This window comes from Erpetoichthys calabaricus, chromosome 1, assembly GCF_900747795.2.
Source record: "Erpetoichthys calabaricus chromosome 1, fErpCal1.3, whole genome shotgun sequence".
Classification (NCBI taxonomy): Eukaryota; Metazoa; Chordata; class Cladistia; order Polypteriformes; family Polypteridae; genus Erpetoichthys; species Erpetoichthys calabaricus.
The window spans coordinates 344018874-344039476 of NC_041394.2; positions in this window are offsets into that span (position 1 = coordinate 344018874).

A 20603-nucleotide genomic window follows, 5' to 3' on the forward strand; every position below is an offset into this window, starting at 1 on the left:
TGGTATTCGCTGAAATTCTTATATTTTCCCCCGTGCTTTTCCCATTGTCTTTTCACAGAAGGCTATTTATATTGATTTGCATATTCAAAGAGGCGTAATTCTGGGAGGAGTTGGGGCGGGACAGAAGGCGCGTGCACGTGCGTTACTTTTCACGCTGATCGGGATTTATGTAGTGGAAGAACGTGAAAGTATGCGTGCGCACAGATTCCTGCATCTGGATTTTTCTGTGCGTACACACAATTCCGCTTTTGTGCTTACGCCATGTTATAGTGTGAGTTCTACGCACGGCGTTATACATGAGGCCCCTGGTGTCTAACTGCCCCAAAGAGGGGAAAAATGTTGTGCTCATGAGCACTTTGCACAAAAATGCAGAAATCAGCACACGAGAGGACCAGAAACCAACTATAATCCTAGACCACAAGGCCACCAAAGGAGGGGTGGACAACTTGGACAAAGTCATGGGGTCCTACAGCACCAATCGCATGACTGCACGCTGGTTGATGGTCATCTTTTACAATATGATCGATGTATCGGCCTACAACGCATTTGTCATTTGAATGGAGATCTTTCCTGAGTGGAATGTGTCAAAGCTGTACAAGAGGCGCATATTCCTTGACGAGCTGGGGAAGGTGACTGTGGTACCGCATATAGAACGGAGGCAGCAGATGCCAAGGACCCCAGCTGACTGCAGCTACAGTGAGGGAGATACAGGAGAGGATGTCACCGAGTACACCAGTGTGTGAGGTAAGTAAGTGTGTGTATGTGTGTGTGTTTGTGCAGTTGTTCTTCTAGTCGCCTGCTGATATAACTGTAAAGCTTTATTAACAAATAACATATAACTCTTTGAGAGCTCAGAGCTGATGTTGAACCCATGGCTGAGGTTATTAAGGAGTGGTTAGTGGAATTAATGCTATACACAACAAGAATGGTGAAAACAGGTCTAATCTGAATATTCCTCTTCTTATTTTTACATTTGTGATTTTGACCCAGGCTTTGTTAAACATCAAGGCTGTTTACCAGTGGTACAGGATGATTGTAATGAAATTTAGGATGACAGAGTAGGTTTTAAAGACTTTTAAAAAACTCCATTTGGGGATTCACGTACAAGGTATACTAACACAAATCTTTATTATTATTCTTGATCCAGGCCAAACTCAGGTATTGGCCCTTCTTTCAGAACTCCATGATTACTCCATTTAACAATGAATTCTGTTTGGGTTTAATGGTACTCTTTGTCTTTGCTCCGTGGTCCTTTGTCCATGATGTGGGATTGCCTTACTCAGCTGCTAGGCTCCTTGCTGCATCCTCTACAACATCATAGGGGAAAGCAGAATGTCACCGATGAGCTAGACAGTGAGGCAATAACAATGAACAAGGGGATGATGTAACAAATGTGCAAAGTGCTTTTATTCAAAATAAATCAACACAGTGTTCAAAGTAAAGTGCAGCAGTGCATTCAAAAGTCTTCATTAAATAAATAATCCATAAAAAGAAACGTGTGGAGGTTAAAATACACAAAAACAAAACAATCCTTTAAAACGAGGTTAAAACGTTCTTTCAGGAAGCAGTCTTAAAAAAAACAAATGACAAGCCCAATGCTCCTTTTCTGTTAGCGTTAGCGTCTCACCTGCTTCTCCCACGCGGGCCCTGCAACAGGCGAGATGCTCGTAACGCAGCTGACCTTCTGCCTACTTCTACTGTTACTGTCAGTTGCCTTTCCGATCCTTGGCTCCGGTCGGCTCCCCCTGACAGTGACCTGGGAATTCCTCCAACGGCCAAGGCTCTCACGTGGAGGACACCACATTCCCAAGTCCTGACTCCCGTGGCCACCCGTGGAGAATCATCCGCCTTCCAGTCACTCCCATTCTTCATAAAACTCTGCGGGAGCGACAACAACTACTACGCCCGGGGTGTCGGCCTAACACCCAGGTTGCCTACTCAGCTTCTGCGAGCCTGTTCACGCTCGCTCACTCACTCGCATCGGCGCACTCGCTGTCTCTCTCCCTTCCTTGCATGCTTGCTTCCTTCCTTCCGTAACCTTCGTCTTTCTTTCTTCCTTTCTTTTACTTTCGTCCTTCTAACCGGCTCGCGCTTCCCTTTATACCGAGGGACATAGCAGCTGCAGTGCTCAGCATAAATGAGTACACCCCACTACATTTGTCAGAAAACCTTTAGTTTCCTTTCAGTATCAACATTGTCTATGAGATACTGTACTACAAAATACTCCCACAAATGTGGGCCATTGATTGCAAACAAGATTTGTTAATTTGCACACACAAACAAATTCATTCAAGCCCATGTAGCAAAAATGAGTACACCCCAATTATAGTCTTAGGAGAAAAGCCACACTTAAGTCTACAAAAGTCCCATTAACAGGCATTCAACCACAGGTGAGTCTAATGATTCATTTAAGAGGTGTCCAGCAGACAGGTGACTATAAAAGGGCATTACTTAACAAAGAAAAGCCCTTCCCATTTCATGCTGTCAGCAATGGCTCCACATGGAAGAGAAATGTCAAAAAATCTGAGAAAGGAAATCATATACTTTACACAAAAAAGGTGAGGGCTACAAGAAGATCAGCAAAGCTTTACATATCAGTCAAAATACTGTAGCAAAAGTGATCCAAAAATTTAAGACAGATGGAAGTGCAACCATCTTACAGAGACATCCAGGCTGTCCACGGAAGTTAACTTCTCGACAGGAGAGTCTTCTGATGAGAACGGTTGAAGAAAATCGCCATGCAAGTTCACTGCAGTTAGCTAAAGCAGTAGAAAGCCAAACTGGAGTGACCGTTTCCCGTGACACAATACGGCGCACACTGCAGAGGAATGGCATGCATGGGTATCGTCCACGAAGGAAGCCTCTCCTAAAGCCCATGCACAAAAAAGCACGCCTAGAATTTGCTAAGGCCCATGCTGAAAAAGATGAAGACTACTGGGACTCTATACTCTGGAGTGATGAGACAAAGATCACTGTTTTTGGAACTAATGGTTTCAAAACTGTATGGCGTCGTAGGTGAGGATTTCAAAGAAAAATGCATGGTGCCTACAGTGAAACATGGTGGTGGCAGTGTCCTTATGTAGGGCTGCATGAGTGCTGCTGGTGTTGGGGAGCTGCATTTCATTGATGGTATCATGAACTCAACAATGTACTGCTCGATACTGAAGGAGAAGATGCTGCCATCACTCCGTGCATTTGGTCGTCGTGCACTTTTCCAACACGACAATGATCCAAAACACACATCTAAAGCTACTGTTGCATTTCTGAAGAAGAACAGGGTGAAGGTGATTGAATGGCCAAGTATGTCTCCTGATCTGAACCCAATCGAACACCTGTGGGGAATTCTGAAGCGACAAGTTGAGCATCACTCTCCATCCAGCATCCAGGCTCTAAAAGAGGTTATTCTTGAAGAATGGAAAAAGATAGATGTTGCAATATGTCGCCAACTTGTTCATTCCATGCCTAGAAGACTTGGTGCTGTCCTTAAGAATCACGGTGGTCATACAAAATACTAGATGTAGTAGTTTTTGTTGCGGGGTGTATTCATTTTTGCTTCAACCAATTTGTGTGAAACTGAAGATTTTGTGATCTAAGTTATATTATTAACTTTAATTTCATGTTATGGAGTTTAACAAGTGTTCAGTAAAACTCAGCCTTGTGCAAATTTTGGACATTGTTCTTTTGTTCATTGAGCTACTGATTAAATTCGTACTTTTTAAAGGGGGTGTACTCATTTATGCTGAGCACTGTAGCAGCTGCAGCACATTAGCCACAGGAACAATCACGGATGTTGGCAGTCCCTCACCTGTGCACTTAGGTGAGAAACACCCACACCACAGATCGCCCTTTGGCTCGCTACAGCCACCACGCCCCCTCCTAAGCCGCAAGCGCGGCGATTATTTATTTTAAACAAACTGACCTTTGCTGGAAAAGCTGTGGACCCATAACACCACAGTGACAATGCTTTACCAATTGCGTTTGTTCGTATTTGTGAGTTTCTTGCTCGATTTCATTTCAATTATGGTGGCTTCTTCTTATTACTTAGTATGGTTCTAATGATTTTGTGTTTTGATGAATGGACTTTACCCATTCTAGTTTCACTGGTTTTGGCCTTTTGTCCTGCATTGTTTGCAGACAACCCCTGAAATTCATGGGGTTACATTCCTAGAGCACCCGCAAATTGTGAAAAACTGCAAATTTTGGATATGGTCAAAAAAATGCCTATAAATGCCCATTTTTATAGTTTAAACCCTAAATATGCCCCCAAAACATTTCAAACTTAGTTTAATACATTACCCTAAAAAAAGAATGTAAAGGTACTGCTATGTCTCCTGCAGTGCTAGAATGTAAAATACCGATGTTACCCCTACATGTACTGTAATTCATGAAAGTGCGTTTTCTTTGGTATGCACTGTCGTTTTCTTTGGTATAAGTAGGGTAAATATGTAATAATTTAATTTAATTTAATTTAATTTAATTTACTAAAAATACAGTAAAATATATGGGTACTCACCAATAATGAATGATATTGATTGAAGAGGATGATGATGATGAATTAGCTGTGCAGTACTATGAAGGTATGTAATGAAGATAATGACTGCACAGAAAAGCAGAGGATTTACAGCTGCTTCGGGTGGCTACTGTGGCATAACTTTTTAGTTCCCAGAACAAATCCAGTGGTTCAAGCTTTTCCTGCAGTGTCTTAAACTTCTTCAGGTGCTTAGGTTCATTGCCAGAAGCCTTAGAAGGTGGAGGGCATTTAGGTGGCATCTTAGGGCTTTAAGAAGAACAAAATGAAAAACACGAGAACACTTGGCAAAACAGTCAAGATAGCTACTGTTGTGATACGGGAATACTGGGCTGCACCTGCCAGAGATGTGTCACAGGGCAGCAACCAATAAGCTGCAAGGAGAAATGAATAACGCTCTCGGATTGGCTACTTTCACCATCCCAAGATGTGTTTTCCTCTGCTGCTTTGTGTTCTCTCTACAGTACGGTATTGCCATGAAAAAAGTCATAAAAAAAAATTGCACAGGATATTTGCAGTTTCCGCTAACAATTATTAGTTAGATTCTAAGGAAAAAAACGCGAATGACTAAGGCCGCGAACTCTGAACCGTGACTTCATGGGGGTCTACTGTAATCTCTTACAGTTTCTGTAGCTATTCAGATCACTCTTGTCTTTCCTTCTTTCTTTTTTTCAAACTAGAGCTCTTAGGTTTGCATTGGTTATCTTACTTAATTTGGATGTAGGGATTATGTTTCCAGATTGAAGTTTTATGCAAGCACTGTTGGCATTTCCTTTAGTTGACAATTCTAGATTTGCTCAATAAAAGTAGCAGTTCATTATTAATCTCCTGTTTATCTTCAACTGACTACTGGACTGTATCCAGTCCTCTTAATTTCTTACTCAAGTTGCAGTTTTATAGTTTCTTCCAATGTCGTGGAGTCAGCAACACTGTCTCAATGGTAAAATATTTGTAATCGTCGTCTTTTCTTCTGAAGATTTTGCACTTTTGCTCCTGCCATCACCTACCTGAGTGCTGAGGCAGAAGGTAGACACTTTTAATCGTGAGCAGCCAGGATTAATTACTATTTTGGATCTTTATCATACTGTAAGAGTAGTTTTGCCTTGATGAGATTTGGTTTTGATCTTTCTCACCTGCCATCTTACTCCATCAGGGTTTTCTCCTTCTCTTCTGTGTGAACTGTAGAATGCCTCTTAAAACGACCCATACGAACAAGTTGTCTGACATATTGAAGGCAGTTTCTTTTATGTCGGTGGTTTTGCTTTCGTGACAGAATCGCTTTCTTTGAGCTTCATGCTGTAGCCTTGCCGGACAGACATACAGACAGACATAAGTAGTTCTCACATGAAAAGCGGACAGACATACAAACAGACAGACAGACAGACATTGGATTTTATATATACAGAGATGTACTGCATATTTGTGAGTGTGAGTGTGAATGTATCTATTATTAATACTATTAAGTCGACTATAATAATAATAATAATAATAATAATAATAATAATAATAATAATAATTTGATAAATAACATGATGGACATTTTCATATAACTGGACAGGATTTTCCTGGTTTAAGTTTATTAAGTTTAAAATTACCTGAATCTTTTTGATCAACAGCATATGAGTTTAGCAAAATTACACTTGACGTTTCATTTTTTTCCCTCTCTCTTTACTGTTTCGGGTTTCAGAATACTCAAGTGTTCACTGAACTGCCCGGTTCAAGTCACCATCATTGTGTTCCTACCAGAAGATGATGCTTTATAAAAAATGCCATGCTTGCATTCAACAGCGGGGTGTCTGCCCACTTCATTGTTTAAAGTCTGATCAACTCTCTGTTAATAAACTCTGTTCATTAAGTCACCCAAGGGCGTGTGGAGGTCTTAATCGGGCCTTTGTTACCGCACTGGGTAACGCCAACCTAGTGAATTTATTGGTTGTTATGCCTGTATGGCTACTTTGAATCAAATTGTATTGACACTGGCTGTCTGAAGGGGCAGGGCTATCCTGAGATGTCCTGTAGAGGGTGTGTCAGTCAGAGGTCGTGAATGACTTGGGGCCTCATGTATAACACCATGCGTAGAATTCACACTAAAACTACAGACAAAAGCAGAAATGTGAGTATGCACAAAAAAATGCATATGCACAAAACCATGCATAAGCCAACTTCCATGCACTTCTGCTCCATAACTCCTGGTCAGCGTGAATTGTAATGCATGAGCCTGCCATCCCACCTCAACTCCTCCCAGAATTTTGTATAGTTTAATATGCAAACCAATATAAACAACTCCTTCCATTCAGTGTTTGTTTAAAAGACAGTGGCAAAAACACATGAAAAGGAAGAATTTCAGTGAATGCAAAGTGAAGGCAAAGAAAAACATATTATTTGTTGGCTTAAGCAGTGTTATAAACAAAAAAATGTGTGGTGGAACAATTGGAAGTTCAAGTTCAGAAAGTCACACAATGTCTGAAATGAAAATCTTGCATATTGTAATCTTTCTGATTAGCCAAAAAAATGTGTCATTTGGCTTAACTTTTCACTACATCCATAATGGCTATAACGGTACAACACCATAGTACTACAGAAATTATTGCAAAAACTGACCCCCGTGTCGATGACATTATGGTGCTGCTGTGTCAAGTACATCTTCAGGTGCTGGCTGCTCACACACTTCTGCCTCGGAAACTGCTGGGAGGCCATCTAGTTGTGTGCTGACGGATGCTGTTCTAGAGTCACAAAATGCAAAACATGCTGTAAGAGTTGTGATAAGGAATATAAGGGCTGTACTATGTGATACTGACCACAAATTAAATGAATTGGTTAAAAAATAAATGCTATATATGATGTAATGTCAGCTCATTCTTTCGGTGATTCATCCCTGGCTGATGTAACTTGTCCGGAGCCATTGCAATAGCAATATGCGTGCAGCTGACCCCTCTGATTACATTTGGAAAACCAGACATTGCTGCAAATTGCGCTTTGATGTTTTGCACTCAACCCGCCACTGGGGGTTACTAAGGGAGACGTGGAAATGACTAAGGAGGAATCATCAATCCACTCCACCGAGAAATTTTAGCCCTCACAATACCACCGAAACTACGATGAACTTTCACAATCTGCTCAGTGACCACAAAGTCACTATGATCAGAAATGCTAGTTGTGGTCAATGAGCAGGTTGTGAAGGCTCAGTGCAGTGAGCTCATTGTAGTGCTTTAACCCAGCCATGGGGATTGCACAATACCAGTATGTTTCTTCGTGCCAGTCCCAAGTCCAGAAAAATAGGGAGGGTTATGTCAGGAAAGGCATCCAGTGTAAAATTTAGCCAGATCAATATATGGACAACAATACAGATTTCCATACTGGATCAGTCGAGGCCCAGGTTAACAATAGCTGCCACCAGTACTTTTAGCCAAAAAGATGCTGAGGTAAATGGCGTCTGGGGGGTGTATGTGGGTAGATGGTTCCTTGTCAAGAGGTAGGAGGAGAGGAGGACTGTTAGGAAAGTGTAAGTGGGGGTAGGAACTTTGAAGGCTGGCAGTATGAATGGTAAAGGGAGATAGATAGCTGATATGTTGGAGAAAAGGAAGGCTAATATATTGTGCATTCAAGAGAGTAGATGGAAGGGGAGTAAGGCCAGCTTTATCAGAGGTGGGTTTAAATCCTTCTACCATGTTGTGGATTGGAGAAGAAATTTGGTAGGGGAAATCCTGAAAGAACAGGATGTCAAGAGTGATTTGGAGATGAAAAGTGTGTCAGACAGAGTGATGATTATGAAGGTGGAAACTGAACGTATGATGATGAATGTTGTTAGTGCATATGCCCTGCAAGTTGGGTGTGTGATGGATGAGAAAGAAGATTTCTGGAGTGAGATGGATGAAGTGGTGGAGAGTGTACCCAAGGGAAAGAAAGTGGTGGTTGAAGTGGATTTCAGTGGACATGTTGGTGAAGGGAACAAAGGGGATGAGGAGGTGATGGGCAGGTATGGTATCAAGGAGAGAAATGAAGAAGGTCTGATGGTAGTGGATTTTGCTAAAAGGATGGACATGGCTGTGGTGAATATGTATTTTAAGGAGAGGGAGGAACAAGAGTGGAGAAAAATGCACACAGATACAGTAGATTATATTCTGTGGAGGAGGGCCAATCTGAAGGAGATTGAGGACTGCAAAGTGGTGGCAGGGGAAAGCATAGTTAGTCAGTACAGGGTGGTGGTCTGTATGATGAGGTTGGAGATCAAGAAGAGGAGGAGAGTGAGGGAATATCCAAGGATCAAATGGTATATGAAAGGGTGTATGTCAAAGGGTGGGCACTGCAGCCCATCTTTGTTCACATGCATTGACACCAAACAGCAGCTAGCTCCACTGAGGTATTTCAGACATCTGCGTGTGCCATGACTGTACATGATATAACTTTGGGTGGTGGTTCCCAACTATACTTTAGGAAGCAGAAGGTGACACATCCTTTCATTTACAATTTGATTTTATAACAGAATTACCAAAACATAGGAGAAGGATTCAGAACATGTGATCAGTGTGACATTGGGTACCACATGAGACCTGGTAGTGACAATTAAAACTGACAAAAAAATAGAAAATCAAGGAGATGTCCACACACCACTGGTGGGATATTTCCCTAAATGGTTAGTATCTGCTGGTTGTGTGTAGCTATACGTCCAGTCATGTCATTAACTGTAGTTATTTTCGCTGTTTTAAATGTTTATTTACACTTCTGTATTGAAAGAATTTGATCTGCAGTACACTCTACTGCTCTGTAAGTGTTTTTGTTGAGCATTCTGTAGTATGAGGGGGGATCGGGTGCCTCCTGCTCTATGGAGAAGGACCGCTCAGAAACCCACAGTGTCATTAAGGGGGGGTTGTTGCCAAACGTTTGAAGTGTGTCACTGTGACCTGTGAATTTCATTTTACATTATATTATTTTATACTTTAAATATTGTAAAGATTTGGTGACTGAGGGCATAAACAGACATAGATAAAACAATTGAAATGGACTAGCAGATGGAGAGAGATGGAGAGATAAAGTGCGACAGATGGAGCAGATAAAGGGGGCCATTAACAGGCTGCAGTTAACAGGTGCTGATGTGCTCCATGAGTGGTAACCATTGACGTGTGGTGAGGGGCCACTGGGCTGATGAGAAAAGTCTGACTGAATTAGTAATTATCTACTGCTTGTTCTTATTTTGGAACCAAGAAATTAAAGATCAGTTTAAGTGAGCTGGCAAATGTAACTGATGGTGGAAGCTCAGCCAAAGTCAAAACAAGCAAAGTGGAGTCTTTCTTTAATGTTATTTGTCTCCATCTTAGTATTTCTGAAATAAAACTGCTGACATATATTTAAGGTGTGTGTGTGTGTGTTTATACAATATGTGAAAGTGCTATAAAAATAAAATATTTTTTATCTATCTATCTATCTATCTATCTATCTATCTATCTATCTATCTATCTATCTATCTATCTATCTATCTATCTATCTATCTATCTATCTATCTATCTATCTAATACTGTCTTCTATATCTGTTTATCTAGCCATTTATGTAATTGTACCCTGTAGATGCTCTAATCTAATGGATGCACAGACATCTTGACTGAGATGAATAGCAAAATCTTACCTGGCCAGGAGACCACAATGGAAGCACAGCATGGATAGACTTACAGTATATCCCATCTGGAATGATGTCTAATTCTAATCCCAGTCAGGGATAAAGACTAAGGGATGGATTGGGGGAATTCATCTACCAAAGATAATTTATCCCTCAGTACCATAGGTGGCAGTGCTTCTCTTTCAGGGTCCCAGATTGAATACCAGCACAATTCCTTGGGAACTGTCATTCTAAAGAGCAGACTTGCTGTTATCCCTAGGTGCCACCAGAGGACACTGCCGGCAGATAACCTCCTTGTATTGGAGCACTTCCCCATGACCCAATGTTGGGTCCAACATTAAAGAAGCTGCCTTTCCTCTATCAGGGAGTCAAAGTTGGGAAGAGGCAGGTGACACTCACCTGGAAGAGAAAAAGGAGATGGAAAAGAACTGAGTACTACTTGCATTCGTGTTTTGTGGCTGTTCCTATTGGAAGAGGTGATGTGTTATTAATAAAAGAATTATTTGAACTTGGAACTGTGCCAGGTCTGAGTGTGCCTGGGATTTGGGGCTTAGTGGTGCACCCTTGTGGTCACACTGTCTATCTCTCTCTCTAAACAAATATATGGATCACATATGGATGGATTTGTTTTCTCTATAGTCTAAAAATATTCGGGTCTGGTGAATTGGAGTTGTTAATGTGGCTTGTGTGTAAATGCGTGCATGTGTTTGTGTGTATGTACATGAAACCCTCATCGGAGTGCCCGCTTTTCTGTTCACACCCATATTTTATAACTTCTTTAATCGTCTGCACATTTCGTGCTTCTTCTGCTCATTTCTGCTTTGTGATTGTCCGCCTGAGGGGTGCAAATCTGAGCTCGGTGCGCTGCTGGTTCTTAAACAATGAAGTTCGCGGAATCTCTGGATTTCTTTTGTTTCTCGTTAATTTACAGTTTTTTTTTCTTGCCTTTAGTGCCTCGCTAAAGAGAAAATGTGTTCTCCTAACACATCCTCCCCAGCTGTTTTTATTCGCCCATTGTGCACGTTCCCTGGTATGTCGGTGGTGTGTGCACGCGCTTGCGGCCCCCGTCATGATGACTGCAGTTTCCCGTTGAGCTTTGACAGTTCACGCACATTTTTCCGTTGGAATTTGGAGAGACGAGCGAGGTGGCCGTTAATTTTGCTACTTGGTACGCACGAAAATAAATCAAGGATGCCATGTAACTGTAATGAAAGTATAGAATCTAAAAACGTGACGTGACTCGCGTCGCTCCAAATGCAATTCGCTCACAAAGATGTAATTTCTGATTAACCAGCTCGTTTTTTGTTATTTCGTATTATTGATCAAGGGCAAGAAGTTAGTTCTCAGCGCGGAAACTTCGCCTTTTGATGTTACGCATGCGCCGTGACACACGCCGTCAGGCCAGTCTGTGATTTGCACACGCAGCTTCTCGCTCTGCCTTTTTTTACTTTCTCGTATACAAAGTATAGGAAAAGTATTGTAATCGTACAAAAATTAAATTTCGACATTTTACGTTTACGTTTTTGACCCCTCTGAGCCCGAAAATACATTTTTTTGGAATTATACCTGTGTGTGTGTCTGTATATGTGTGTGTTTGTGTATGTAAACACGACAACTTGAGTACACTTTCACTTGAGTCAACCAAATTTTGCACACAAGTATTGGCTACAAAACGTAGATTTCTATCCACTTTTGGGCTATTTCCGTCAACCGGGAGTGGCACATTAACATTTACACCGTACAAAGAATGCGAGCGCTTGCACGTACGGCGCAGACAATGCTCTCAGAGCGTCACCAGACGTGACCGGCCCTCGCTGGTTACTGTGCTCGCACACGCTTTCCCTTTCTTGCTCTTTTTATAAGACGGCTTTTTGCTATGGCTTCGTTCATGGCGTGTTTAGGCTATACATTTGTTCGAAACGGATTTAAAGCCAGACGCGGAGAGAATAAATAAAATAGAAAAAGGCGTCTCGATTCAAGACCATTTTTCACAGCCGCCTGGGATTTTTATGCCGAAAGCTTTAAAACAAAAGTAAAAGGGGCGGCTCGATTTGAAAAGACCGGTTGGTGTGGAGCCTGCAGGAGGCAGCCAATCGGGATTGGGATTAGAGTTCCTGGAAACCCTACATTCAAGTTGCAGTAACTCGCCCTTCGGATGATGTAGCTTCTTCTTCTTCTTTCGGCTGCTCCCGTTAGGGGTTGACACAGCGGATCATCTTCATTCATATTGTCCTGTTTTCTGCATCTTGCTCTGATACACCCACCACCTGCATGCTGATCACAACAATATTTTGTCATCATTTAACTCAGTGGGTATTCCCAGTCAATTTTACTGAATCAGCCCGCAATCTAGGAGTTATCTTTGACTCTAGCATGTCATTTAAAGCGCATATTACAAAGTTGTCCAAAACATGTTTCTTCCATCTTAAAAATGTTAGGAAATTAAGGCGCTTTTTAAATAAACAGGATTCTGAGAAACTAATTCATGTATTTATCTCTAGTAGGATTGACTACTGCAATGCGGTGTTCACTGGATGTTCAAACTGTTCTTTATAAAGCCTCCAGTTAATCCAAAATGCTGCTGCAAGAATTATTACAAGAACAAGAAAATACGAACACATAACTCCAGTTCTTAAATCCTTACACTGGCTCCCGGTTAAGTTTAGGGCAGATTTCAAAATCCTCCTTTTTAACATATAAAGCATTAAATGGTCGAGGTCCGGCTTACTTGTCTGAACTTATCATGACTTACAAACCAGAGCGCACATTAAGATCTCAAGATGCCAGTCTGCTTATGATTCCAAGGATTAATAAAATAACAGTGGGAGGTCGAGCTTTTAGTTACAGGGCCCCTAAACTGTGGAATGGTCTGCCTGCTACTATAAGAGATGCCCCTTCGGTCTCAGCTTTTAAATCCCGGCTAAAGACTCACTACTTCAGTTTAGTATATCCTGACTAGAGCTGCTGATTAACTGTACAGACTGCATCTCTGTTGTTAGTCATTAGCACTTAAACATAAGTAACATGATTGTTATAATTGTATACTAACCCTCACTTATTCTGTTTTTCTTCTCGGTACTCAAATGTGGCACTTGGTGCCATGGCCCACCTGCCAAGTTGTTTTGCCTGCCTAAGGAAAAGTCATCCCAGATGGAGGATCGCGGGAATCGTGAGAGAGAGGGGTCCTTTCATCGGATTGGCTGGCCCAGCACTGTTTCAGCCGTGGAATGGCCAAATGAGGGAGGCAGCTTGAAGGATGAGGTCTCCAGGACTCTATACAAATCCAAATCTTATTATGGGATATATCATCTACTGTTAAATTCTGCTCTGTACTTCTAAAATTTATATTTTTTATTTCTTACTATATTGAGAAATTGTTCTGTTCTGTGTACTGTACTGTATTGTATTGACCCCCTTCTTTTGACACCCACTGCACGCCCAACCTACCTGGAAGGGGTCTCTCTTTGAACTGCCTTTCCCAAGGTTTCTTCCATTTTTCCCTACTAGGTTTTTTTGGGAGTTTTTCCTTGTCTTCGTAGAGAGTCAAGGCTGGGGGGCTGTCAAGAGGCAGGGCCTGTTAAAGCTCATTGCGGCACTTCCTGTGTGATTTTGGGCTATACAAAAATAAACTGTATTGTATTGTATTGTATTGTATGTCCGTCCTCACCAAATCCATAAACCTTCTCTTAGGCCTTCCTCTTGCCAGGCAGCTTTATCGTTAACATCCTTTTCCCAATATACCCAGCATCTCTCCTCTGCACATGTCCAAACCAACCCAATCCAATCTCACCTCTCTGACTTTGTCTTCCAACTGTCCAACTTGAGCTGACCCTCTAATTTACTCGTTTCTAATCCTATCTATCCTTGTCACACCCAATGCAAATCTTAACATCTTTAACTCTGCTACCTCCAGCTCTGTCTCTTGCTTTCTGGTCAGTGTCACCGTCTCCAACCCATATAAAATATCTGGTCTCACTACCGTCCTGTAGACCTTCCCTTTCACTCTTGCTAATATCCGTCTGTCACAAATCACTCCTGACACTCTTCTCCACCCATTCCACCCTGCACTCTCTTTTTCACCTCTCTTCCACAATCCCCATTACTCTGTACTGTTGATCCCAAGTGTTTAAACTCATCCACCTTCACCAACTCTACTCCATGCATCCTCACCATTCCACTGACCTCCCTCTCATTTACACACATGTATTCTGTTTTGTTCCTACTGACCTTCATTCCTCTCCTCTCCAGAGCAAACCTCCAACTCTCAGGGTCTCATCAACCTGCTCCCTACTATCACTACGGATCACAATGTCATCAGCAAACATTATAGTTCACAGGGACTCCTGTCTAATCTTGTCTGTCAACCTGACCATCACCATTGTAAATAAGAAAGGGCTCAAAGCCGATCCCTGATGTAATCCCACCTCCACCTTGAATGTATCTGTCACTCCTACTGCAGTTCTCGCCACTGTCACAATTCCCTCGTACATATCCTGTACAACTCTTACATACTTCTCTGCTACTCCCGACATCTTCATACAATACCACAGCTCCTCTTGAGGCACCTTGTCATATGCTTTCTCCAGGTCCACAAAGATGCAGTGCAACTCTTTCTGGGCTTCTCTAAACTTCTCCATGAACACCCTCAGAGCAAACATCACATCTGTGGTGCTCTTTCCTGGCATGAAACCATATTGCTGCTCACTAATCATCACCTCCCTTCTTAACCTAGCTTCCACTACTCTTTCCTATAACTTCATGCTGTGGCTCATCAATTTTATCCCCCTGTAGTTACTACAGTCCTGCACATCCCCCTTATTCTTAAATATCGGCACCAGTACACTTCTTCTCCATTCGTCAGGCATCGTCTCACTTTCCAAGATTCCATTAAACAATCTGGTTAAAAACTCCACTGCCATCTCTCCTAAACACCTCCATGCTTTCACAGGTATATCATCTGGACCATTCTTCATTCTCTTCATAGCTGTCCTTACTTCCTCCTTGCTAATCTGTTGCCCTTCCTGATTCACTATCTCCACATCATCCAACCTTCTCTCTCTCTCGTTCTCTTCATTCATCAGCCTCTCAAAGTACTCTTTCCATCTGCTCAACACACCCTCCTCACTTGTGAGTACATTTCCATCTTTATCCTTTTTCACCCTAACCTGCTGCACATCTTTCCCAGCTCAGTCCCTCTGTCTAGCTCATCGGTACAGGTCCTTTTCTCCCTCCTTAGTGTCCAACCTCTCATACAACTCATCATACGCCTTTTCTTTAGCCTTCACGACCTCTCTCTTCACCTTACTCCTTATCCCCTTCTTCTCTTGTCTATTTTCTGCATCTTTCTGACTATCCCACTTCTTCTTTGCTATCCTCTTCCTCTGTATACTCTCATGTACTTCCTCATTCCATAACCAGGTTTCCTTTTCCTCCTTCCTCTGTCCAGATGTCATGCCAAGCACCTTTCTTGCTGTCTCCCTTACTACACCTGCTGTAGTTACCCAACTGTCTGGCAACTCTTCACTGCCACCCAATGCCTGCCTTATCTCCTCCCAAAACTCAACCTTGCAGTTTTCCTTTTTCAACTTCCATTATTTGTTCCTTTACTCTGCCATCCCTCTCCTCTTCCTCTTCTTTATCACCAACATCATCCTACTGACCACCAACAAATGCTGCCTAACTACACTTTCTCCTGCCACCACTTTGCAGTCTTTAATCTCCTTCAGATTGATTCTTCTGCATTGGATGTAATCCACCTGTGTGCATCTTCCTCTACTCTTGTACATCACCCTATGTTCCTCCCTCTTCTTAAAAGATGTATTCACCACAGCCATCCTTTTAGCAAGATCCACTATCCTCTGACCTTCTTCATTCCTCTCCTTGACACCATACCTATCTATCACCTCCTCATCTCCTCTGTTCCTTTCACCAACATGTCCATTGAGATCCGCTCCAATCACCACTTTCTGTCCCTTGGGTACACAGTTCATTTCTCATCCATAGCACACCCAACCTGTGGTGCATATGCACTAATAACATTCATCATCACACCTCCAATTTCCAGCTTCATAATCATTACTCTGCCTTTCACTCTTTTCACCTCCAAAACACTCTTGACATACTGTTCCTTCAGCATAACTCCTACCCCATTTCTCCTGCCATCCAAACTATGATAGAACAATTTGAATCCACCTCCGATCCACCTGGCCTTACTCCTCTTCCATTTAGTCTCTTGTACACACAATATATCAACCTTTCTTCTCTCCATCATATCTGCTAACTCTCTCCCCTTACCAGTCATACTGCCAACATTCAAAGTTCCTGCCCTCAGTTCCACTCTCTTTACCTTCCTCCTCTCCTCCTGCCTCCAGGTGCATCTCCCCCATCTTCTTCTCTTTCTTCGGGCCAACAGTAGCCCGATTTCCTCCAGCACCCTGTTGGCCAACAGTACTGGTGGTGGCCGTTGTTAACCTGGGCCTCAACCAATCCGGTATGGAAATTTGTATCATTGTCCGCATATTGATCTTGCAAAATTTTACACCAGATGCCCTTCCTGATGTAACCTTCCCCATTTACGAAGAAACACACTGGTTTGTGCCTCCCCTGTGGCTGGGTTCCTTCGGATGATGTAGCAAACAGGTTAATTTTGTCATATTTTGTACACTTTCATATTTGCTGCTTTACTCGTTAACTATGTTTAATGTATTGTGATTAAGAGAAAACTTTATTGAACTGTTTAATTAATTACTAAGATGGGAGCTTTTATAGTGCAACTCATCAGACTCCTTGTATGGTTATTCATGGAATCATTATTTCTTTTTAAATACGGACTTTTAATTTTATAAAGCACCAGAAAAGGCTTTTGGGTATGGAAATTGTGAATTTTCAGACAGTTTTGTTTTGGCCATAGAGAGCATAAAGTGAAAAAAAAGTATTAGGCGTTCCCTTGCAAGATAGTTGTATTAGTCTTTTCTGCAAAATTTCTTTTAATTATTTCTGATGAGTCTTGTCTTCCCCTCCACCAGAGAATTTTTTAATAACGTGTCAATATGAAATTAAGAAATAGGGTCAACAGCAACATATTTATGTTTTGCCTCCTGCTTTATTATATAAAACAGTCCATGGAATAGACAGTGTTATCCTCTTTTTATCATTTCAATATATATATATTCAAATGATTTTGTGTTAGAGTGTCTCAAAAGTTACCCAGATTGTATGGGCTACGTTCTTGAAAGACATTAAAGGATTTAATTTTTAAAATTAATTTAAATCCCAGTATTCATATTATTGTGTTAATTGCACACATAGGCTAACCTAATGGAGTGAAAGAGAGCTTGAATGACCCCTCGTTGTGTCCAATTCTCCAAAAAGTGTTTGAGCTATAACCAGCAAGAGTATCAAATATTTTGCAAGATGTATTCCAACTTGGAGGGGAAAAGTCAAACTTTAAGTCACTTTCCTTCAAACAGAAGTGTGTATGATAATATAACAGCATATTTTACGAATTTACGTACAGCAGCAATGTTGAATGGATAGATGGATCATGTCACTTCATGGCCATCTCAGCTCGCCGAATGACTGATTCGGATTAAGTGGTGTCTCCGTTCATTTAGCAGACATACAAAATATGTGCTTATGGACGTTATGGTGTGAGAATACGTTTGCTTTTCCAATTTACAGATAGCATCTTTTTGGAAAATGTCTTAATATGAGCTAGTTGCAGAGGGATGGTGAAATGGACGTGTTGGGGTGTGTGGACACGCTTAGAGGACATCTGTAATTCTGAAGCATGGAAGACAGGTTTAAAGTATACGTGATGGTCTGTCGTGAGCATAAGCATGGAACCCCATCCGGAGCGTACAATGCTCATCCTCTGAACAAAACGCTGCACATCTCATTCACTCCCTTGTCTAATTCTGTAAACCAAGCCCAAATCTGTCTCTGTATTAAGCTGTTCTAGTATAACGTACATTGACATTGTAAAAAGTTTTTATCTCCCAGTAACTTGAGTGAGCTGATTAGATATTAAGTAAATTTTTGAACCTAACCAGAATTGAATTTTCTGGTCATAAACCTGAGTTCATTCTAGTACTTTCAAAATGTTATTCTAGAGTTATACCACCATTAAACATGCGTCCTTTTTACAACACACAGATTTTGAGGCCAAGAAGTTCAATGTTGGTCTCATCTGCCCATAAGACCTTTTTCCAATTGGTATCAGAATCTTAAGAGTGTAGTCTGGCAAAGCTCAAACGAGCCTTAATGTGGCCTTTCTTGAGAAGTGGCTTTTCCCCTGTGACCCTCCTGAACAAGCCACAATTGTGGTGCGCTTGTGAAATTGTTGTCACATGCACACAATGACCACTCTTTGCCATAAAATCCTGTAACTCCTTCAAAATGGCCATTGGCCTCTTGGTAGGCTTTCTTACCAGTTTCCTCCTTGCTTTTCCATTCGGTTTGGATGGACGGCTGGATCCAGGGAGGGTCCTAGTAGTACCAAAAACTTGCCACTTGTTTATTATGGACTTTACTTTGCTCCTTGGGATTGATAAAGCCTTTGGGATTTTCTTTTCTCCATCTCCTGCCTTATGTCTGTCCACAACTCTATCCCTGAGATCTTTTGAAAGTGGCTTGCCACCCATAGTCAGTTGCACTACCATGCAAGGGATTGAATGCTCCAGGAACAGCTTCACTAATCACACGGATTACAATTGATCACAGGTGGAAGGACGCCAGTAACCGTGGTCTGCAATGGAAATGGTGGGCACTGACGCCTGATTGAGTTTAGGAGGGGGGTGATCCTTTATTCATCTCAGGATTTCTTGTTTTGATTTTTTAAAATTCTTCTGAACTGTAGCTGTGATATCTTTCACTTGGATGTTACAGATTGCGTTGAGTAAGTAAAGCTGGAAAAATTATTGGTGTGCGCGCTTTCATTTAAGGCTGTAAAGCAAAAATAGTGGGAATATTTCAAAGGGGGAGATTACTTTCTATACCCACTGTGTATATAATATGTAATTTATAAGGAGAAAGTGCCCCCTAAATTGTGTGACAAAAACTGCAATCTTATTGGCTGTCCAGGGGCATTCTGTTACCTAACAATGTGACATAAAGCTGCAATCTGATTTGCTGTCGAGCAGAGCTGTTGACTCATGAAGGTCTACACCTGGACCTCCCACCCAAATATAAACTTTGCTTTTTTCATACAAAAATATAGCCTAGATATTCTTACATTTTTAAACACAGGAAAAAGAAAAAATAAGGAAGCAACCAATATAAAAATATTTAAATTAAATGAAGCTGAAAATCCTTAACAAAGCAATAGCCTTATATAACTTTTTGTTTTGTCTAAATTGCAAATTTTATTAATGTGGCAGATAAATCAATATGTACAAAAGATATAAATGATGATATCTTTCTAGAGAGTCTTATGTATATAAAATTTGGAAAGGTATAAAAAGTTAATATGTGTGTCCATTTGGGCTAAAACAGACATTATCAAAACATAGAACTATGTAGCAACTTTCAAGACGTATCTTTCTACCATTTTTGTTTTTAAGTTTCCTCCCAAGTCTAGAAAAAGATTTAACCAAAAGGAAACGACAAATACACAATGAAAAAAATAATTGTTCAGTAGATCCTGTAGCCCCTTTACAGAACGCCCAAGCATCACTTGCATTAAACAGCTTACATAATGTTTTATTAACTGGGTAATATCTAAGCAATATTTTAAGCAACAATTCTATAATTTTGTTATTTCTAAAAAGCTTATAAGAAAAAGTCCATATAGAGTGATCATTTTCATTGTTCAGCTGACCATTGATAAATTGGTTGGTTTAATGAACTAAAATGCCTAATAAAGTTATTCTTATAGCACTTGTCTAATATGTTAACTCCATTTAAAGATAATGCAAATTCATCTAATAAGAAAGCGTCTACTTGATGTGACGTTTTTCAATTAAGGAAATAAAACCATCTGTGATAATTTTATAGGGGCATAAGAGCAGGAACTGTAACTAACCAACTTTGCTAAAAATGAAATTAGTTATTAAGTACCATTTACTGGAGGGATTTTTAAGAATTCTATTAATCCAGCTAATTTTAATACTCCGGTTGACCTTGGAGAAATCGATGATGCCAAATCTTATATCTGATTATTCTATTTTTTAATACCTGTTTTTTTTTTAATTCATGAGAAATTAAGAAATTAAAAAAAATCTTATCTAGCTTCATAGTAACCGAATTAGGAGCTCCTAATGGTGAAAAAAACATATGATAATCTTGATAAACCCTCTGCTTTACTGAGTAGGACTCTACCCTGGATAGACAAACCTCTGAGGCTAGAGATCTGCACTGGCAATCGGAAGGTTGCCGGTTCGAATCCCGCAAATGCCAATAGGGCCTCTGCTCTGTTGGGCCCTTGAGCAAGGCCCTTAACCTGCAATTGCTTAGCGCTTTGAGTAG